The 6,637-nt window shown below is 38.9% G+C and overlaps 1 long non-coding RNA gene across 1 annotated transcript in view; it reads left to right on the top strand.

Annotated features, from left to right (window-relative positions):
• The window catches only part of LOC144633352 (uncharacterized), a 118,810-nt gene that overhangs the window by 103,798 nt on the left and 8,375 nt on the right, over positions 1–6,637 (top strand). The gene's annotated exons all lie outside the window — the stretch shown is intronic.

The raw sequence follows: 6,637 nt of genomic DNA, 5'->3' as shown, positions 1-6,637 counted from the left end.
ATGTGGACTTCTAGATCATGTACTTCTGGTTATAGTGGAAATTTTGCTTTAACAATGAAAAAACTCTTTGCTTTCGGTCACTTTTCTTGTCCCCAATTCTTTACTCTAAAAAGGTGCGACACAGGATAATATTTATAATGATAATCATCCTTAGTTTAGTTTTCCTTTTTTCTTTCCACCTGACACGATTGTGTTATCTTTGCCTTCAATAAATTAATTGGCATCTTGGGCAAATAGATACCTAACCAGGAACTGTAAGAAAAATACCGCCGATAGTCAGTTTAAGGTGAGATTCGTCGATATCAAACACCCCTGCGAGAAAATATTGATATACTACAGCTTTTTAACCGAAGTTTCCATTCAAAGTCACACCCCCTCCCAACAGACCCGCTTCGCAGGATGTTTTAAAAAATTTCTGTCATTTCTGGATACGAGATAAAAAGGCGGGAAATTTAGTGTTAATGAGATCTTGCTACGACCAGCGTGACAAACCAGACAACGTAGTTTATAGTAACCTACGTAGTTTTTGGGTGTGCATTTGGAAAACGCTCGTTTTCTAAATGCGCATTCAAAAACTTCATAGCCCCGTTCTTCGCAGGCTACTGTAAAGACAACTGTAAAACACCAAATGCGTAAAGATTTTTTTGAATTTTTACCAGCCTCGTTTCCAGTGCCTCTCTCTTGGGAACAGGGTTGATTGTTTTTTTTTTTGTTTTTTTTTTTTTGCGTGACGATCATGCAGAATGTGTGATACAGTACCGGGATTTTGTAATCAGATTGTGCATAGCGACCTTAACTAGACAAGGCCCGATATTAAATGCATCTTCTTTTTAAAACTAAGCTGTTCATAATTGGAATACGCAAATAAAGTCAACGATCACACAAACAATTTGACCAATTATTTTAAAATACAAAACATACCGCATTTACTCGAATAAGCGCCCCCCCGATTACGCGCCGCAATTGGGACAAAAAAGTTAATAAGCGCCGCCCCCGAATAAGCGCCGCAGCCCCGGTGCGGCGCTTATTCGAGGGATTCCGTTTAACTAAAACAGCAGTACAAATCAGTTCTAAAACAAACTGGGACATTTCTTTCCATCAAAAGCGATGTTTTGCAGTTTAATGTGTTTGTTTTTCCCCTTGCCCATAAGTTTTCTATCCAACATTTTTACAATATGTATAGACTGTTCACAGCCCTCTATTTTTTCTTGTTTTCTCGATCGATGAGCGCGCGGTGAGAACAGCGTGAGAACTGGACGCCAGCGAAAAACGAAATTGAGAGGCTGTGGACAGTCTACAATATGTAGTTCTCTGGTAGTTGTGTATATGTTGTGAAGGTCGCGAACATTGCCAGGACAGCTAGCACCACTTCTGTTTTCAGCAAGAGACAAATACTGACAATCAAAAGACGCTATTTTCAATTACTGTAAAATATAAGATTCCTTGCGGCGTCCAAATTTTAAATAAGCGCCGCCCTCAAATAAGCGCCGCCCTCGAATAAGCGCCGCACTTGAAGCGCGAAAAATTAAATAAGCGCCGCGGCGCTTATTCGAGTAAATACGGTATACTAAGCTGCTAACCTCCTCGAGAGAGTACGAGTTTCGCCTCACAATCTAATAGAGAGTCTCCAATAACACGGTAGGTTCCCACAACGACACATTTAACATTAGCAGGATTAGTGGCACTGGATCCGCACCCAGGGGGGGGGGGGGGGTACTCCGGGATCCAAGTGACGGGGCGGGATGTGCGAAGGATTTTTTGGGGGTCGAAATTTTCGATTCCGGGATTTTTTTGGGTAGGAGAATTTGGCAGGTATTTTTTTGGGTGACTTGATTTAAATAGGGGATTTTTGGGGGGATTAAAATCAAACTAAAGTGCCTTGGCGCGGCCTTGGCAATTTAGGGGTAATTTGACTAAGGATTTTTTTGCTCGTTTTTTTTTGGTCCAGGGATTTTTTTTGGGTAATGTCGGGAGACTTAGGGATTTTTTTGGGCCCTGAGTTTTGCCTCCATTCGATCATCCCCGTCACTTTGATCCCGGAGTACCCCACCTCCCTGGGGATCCGCACGCTCCTCCAACAAGTGTGGCAAAACCACATGAAGCCATTGATCGTGAATTAAAGCACAATTCTACTAGTTTTCCAGCTAGGTATTTCGCAACCCAAAGTGTGCACAACACAGTTGGAAGTTAATTTTAAAAACAAGACAACAACAGCAGTTTTCCAAGGGCAATATCGTTTGTTCCCACAAACACGTGTACCGCAATATCGGAAAATTTGATACCAGGAAGTAGCGAACCGCTGTCACACATCCGGGTGATAAGAAAATATGTAACTTGCAAACGAACGCTTTGTACAAGCAACGGCAGCAACCGTGCTACAATTTCTCGTCAAAATACGCTCGGTTGAGGTAAGAAAACATGTTATTTAATTAGTGTACTATCCATTCTTCGAGTTTTACGAAAGATTTTTATCGGTTGTGATCTATAAACTGATATTTTCGTTGCGTGCATTGTCCGATGTCGCCAAACGGCGAGGTAATTCGAAATAAACTTGTGCTAAAGATTCTCATTTGAGGCTTGATTTTGACTCTGAAACATAATAAATGAATTCTCTCGGCTATTTGGGAGACTAAAAATACTATTTGACGGGGGATAAGACCCAAATTCGAACTTTTCTAGATCAATGCGTGCGATAACAATCGCAACATGAAAGGTCAAACCGCCAAGTAATTAGCTCAAGTGTCATGTTTTCAAGCCGCTCTCGATTTTTTCCGTTTTATTTACCTAATCTAGTTTTTGGATAAAATCGAAGATGAAGTGATACCTTTTTTCAGAAAAATAGTTTTGACAGCCTAATCCATGTACCAGATTGACTTTTCGGCTCACGAAGTTGACCTAAATTTAAGCGTGATGCAACATGGCCGAAGCGTATAATTTTGAAAATTTGATAAAAATTCAGATTTAAATTTTATTCGGATCTGAGAGCGTTAAATAACTGTTGAAAGATGATATTTTAATACTATGTACCAGCCTTTACTGCTACGGATCATATTTTTTTATGCTCGCCTTCGAAAAAAGTGGTATTTTAGAGCCGAATTTGGCGCTTCGAGCGGCCAAATCCGAAGAGTCGTCTCGACGAAAAAAATAAAAATCGAAACAATCTCAAAGATACATTTTTGAAACAAGTAAGTATAAGTCTTTATCCTGACAAAGTTTGAGAAAATCGATTTTATTTATCTTGCATATGTACAGGCGATTCTAAGAGCAGGACCCTCTTAAGTTGAGTACATTACTGCGATTATCTTTCATTTGCTTAAAATGTATATCCGCAGTACAAATATATGAATTTCATATATTCATTTCATATCTTCTCCATTCACGGGTATATTACGAACACACAAGTGACCAGCTCCCAGTTGGTTAGAGCGCTGCACTAGTATCGCAGAGGTCATGGGTTCGATTCCCGTTCAAGCCTGGATTTTTTTCAGGCTTTCTTTTCTCCTGAACTGCGTAAGTAGAGTACATCACTGCAATGATCTTTCACTTGCTTAAAATGTATATCCGCAGTACAAATATATGAATTTCATATATTCATTTCACCGCCACAGTCTCCGATGTAATCATAGCCATGAAAACTACGATGAAAAAACTGGATCCAATACGGCTGACTATAATGTTCGTTTCCCCAGTTCCTCTCTGAAGAATTGCTAGTACAAATAATTGTGATGTTGTAACCAGTTGGTAGTACATTTTTATTCGGGAATTCCAAAGTATTGATTTGAAGAGTAGGAGGCGTATGGATCTGTGAAAAATAAGAAGTATGTAGAGCGGTTATCACTCGAGTTGCAGAAATAACTAGAGATTGCTTTGGTGTTTACCTTACTACAAAAAAAAAAAAAAGTTCAGAACGAAAAAGAAGACAGTCAAGTTCTGTTAAAACATCAAATTTCGTATGCACAGCTGTTTCGTAAATCCCGGTTCAAGATCTGTGTATGGTAGCCTTTTTACATTAATTTGCCCTTGTCGTTTACGCGTCGAAGTTAAGTGACCACACGCATTTTTTGGAAGAAATGACTTCGAAAGAGTGTATTTGAGCTTATCTCTGTTCTTGTCGACTAGGGTTTTGGTTTGTCTAGAATTTGGCATTTATTTGATTTGAGCATGTTCCTTGAGCATGTGATCAATTTAGAGATCAATAAATTTAGAGAAGTATATACCTAAGATTTTTGTCAAAAGGTAATAATTTCATTAACGCTTATATTGATAAAAGGAGAAGCCACGAGCCAAGCGGCCCACACTGACGGAGCTTATCCCGGTTTCCGTAGCATTAAGCGGCTAGGAATATTTCTACTCCCCCCTGAATGGGATGATAGTCCATTGCAGAGTTCCCCCCCAGCATTATGTCGCCGGTACCCATTTATACACCTGGGTGGAGAGAGGCACCATGAGAGTAAAGTGTCTTGCCCAAGAACACAACACAAGTGACCCCGGCCGGGGCTCAAACTCGGACCGCTCGATCCGGAGTCCGGCGCTCTAACCATTAGGCCACCGTGCCTCCCTCTTGATAGGAACATGTTATTTTCTGTAGTTGTTTTTTCATTAATAAAAAAAGTGTTCTGCAGAAGAAATCATTTTAATTTTCATTGGATGAGTAAAAGGTGAAGGCAAGCTCCCTTTATTTAACTTTATTTGGAGAGAAAGACACATACTTAATAAGTCTATTTCTATAAGGAGAAAAATTAATATGTTACTTGAACTCTGCCAAACTGTAGCAGGTCTAAGTTTATGCCTCCTTCACATAAAATGGACAGTAGTCGCTAAATGGGAAGTTACTACTAAATATGAAGTTCTTTTTATTCTTCACTCACGCATAAATTCAGCAAATTCAACATACACTAGCTAGGACCTCCAAATTAAAATAAACCCCAAACCCACCCCTCCTTAAACATTTCGCTACTCTCACCCTTCCGCAATCTGGAAACGAAACACTATTTCTTTTTGAAATAGCTGCTTGTTTGGAAATATGATACGGACCCAAGTATTACCCATGACGAGTATGAGAACGTGCAGCAAGACCATGTTTGAATGCATGCCTTAAGGCATTTCGTAATGAAACAGTCACATGGCAGGTGAAATAATTCTGAATAATATGAATCGGCAGTTTTCGTTTGTTTGTAGTGTTACCAGTAAATTTATGTTGCCGTCAAAACACTGACAATCCGGTGTTCGGGAGGGGGGGTACTCCCTTACATAAGCTATAGAGGTATGAACAGGAGCCATGGGCTCCTGGTATGTTTGGTGAAGAAAAGTTATGGTGTTCGAGCAGTTTTGGTCTGAAATAGGGTATAGTTTAGGCACTCTGACCGTTAATTAGGTATAATTTTGAGTGGGAGAAAGTATTTTTTTTTTATTGTTTTCATTCATTCTTTGAGAAGTACGATTTAAAAACGTCGGTAATTTGCGTTTCAGGACGCACGACAAACAACTTAACCCACATTTTCGAACAATAGCCCCCCCCCCCCCCCGCTTCATACCAAGATTTAAATAGATTTTAATAGCAAGTACTTACTCGAGCGTGCTTGAAAAAAACGGATGGAATAATTGAACCTGATTGACTCGTTTTCTTATTCTTTCTAGATAAAAGATTAACCTTTTCTTTCTGGGGAAAAATGTAAAATTAATCCCTTTATAAGTTCCTGTTAGCTCTTCTATTGTACTGTTTTTCTACGAAACTGAAGCCTATCAGGAAGTGAAAGAAAATTATTTTGCCCATGATTTCTGTAAATTAAAATCACGAAAAACATCCGCTTTGAAAAGTGGGAATAGAAACCACAAAATGAAAGGGCAAAACTTAATTGTATTTGTAAAACTGTTTATTTGTAATTATACTTCTTTGACACAAGCTGAAATTCTAAAACAAGTTTAATAATACTAAAGCACTAATGGGTATAATAAGCATTGAGCACGTTAAGTAATTAATTAATATATTACCATCATTGATCACCTAAGGTTGACCTATATAGCCTGTGTACAGCGGAGCGGGACGGCTGTACACAGGCCAGATCTTTATTGTGGCCATAGGAATTGTAAAAAGGGTGATGTGATCCTCATGATTTCCCAAGGTGTAGCAACATCCTTCATACAATATACCTTGATCCCTAATAACATCCTTAAGAATTCCCTTTTGGTTGGCTTGGGGGTAAACTCCAAGAAAGAGTAATAACTTTATTGTAGGATTATAACGAAGCTTTTTAACAAGGCGAACAAAATTTACGCGTAATAAAATTAACGCGAATTGAAAAAAAGTTCTGGCTAGATGCTTACAGTAAACGTGTTTACATAAATAAAATCAACGCGAATTTTTGAAATTTGCTTAATAACATGTATCGTTGATTTTCTATATATTAATAAGGTAAATCCCGAAATTGCAGAAAAACAATAACCTATGCCAGTAAAAGGACACGGAAACAGGGACTCATAGTTTTATTCAACTGCTCCATCGGAACAAACAATGGTACTGTAGCAGTGATGCGTTTAACGTGCTCCGCATTATAAAGCCAATGATGTGAATCAAGGTTTTAAAAATGTTTTTTTGTCCTCTCCAGTTCACACGCCCAATCCAAGCTGTTCAAGTATG

This window comes from Oculina patagonica, chromosome 12 (genome assembly GCF_052425735.1).
Source record: "Oculina patagonica isolate OP01 chromosome 12, crgOcupat, whole genome shotgun sequence".
NCBI lineage: Eukaryota > Metazoa > Cnidaria > Anthozoa > Scleractinia > Oculinidae > Oculina > Oculina patagonica.
Note: the sequence above shows the minus strand (reverse complement) of the source record. Positions and strands in the feature narration are given on the sequence as shown.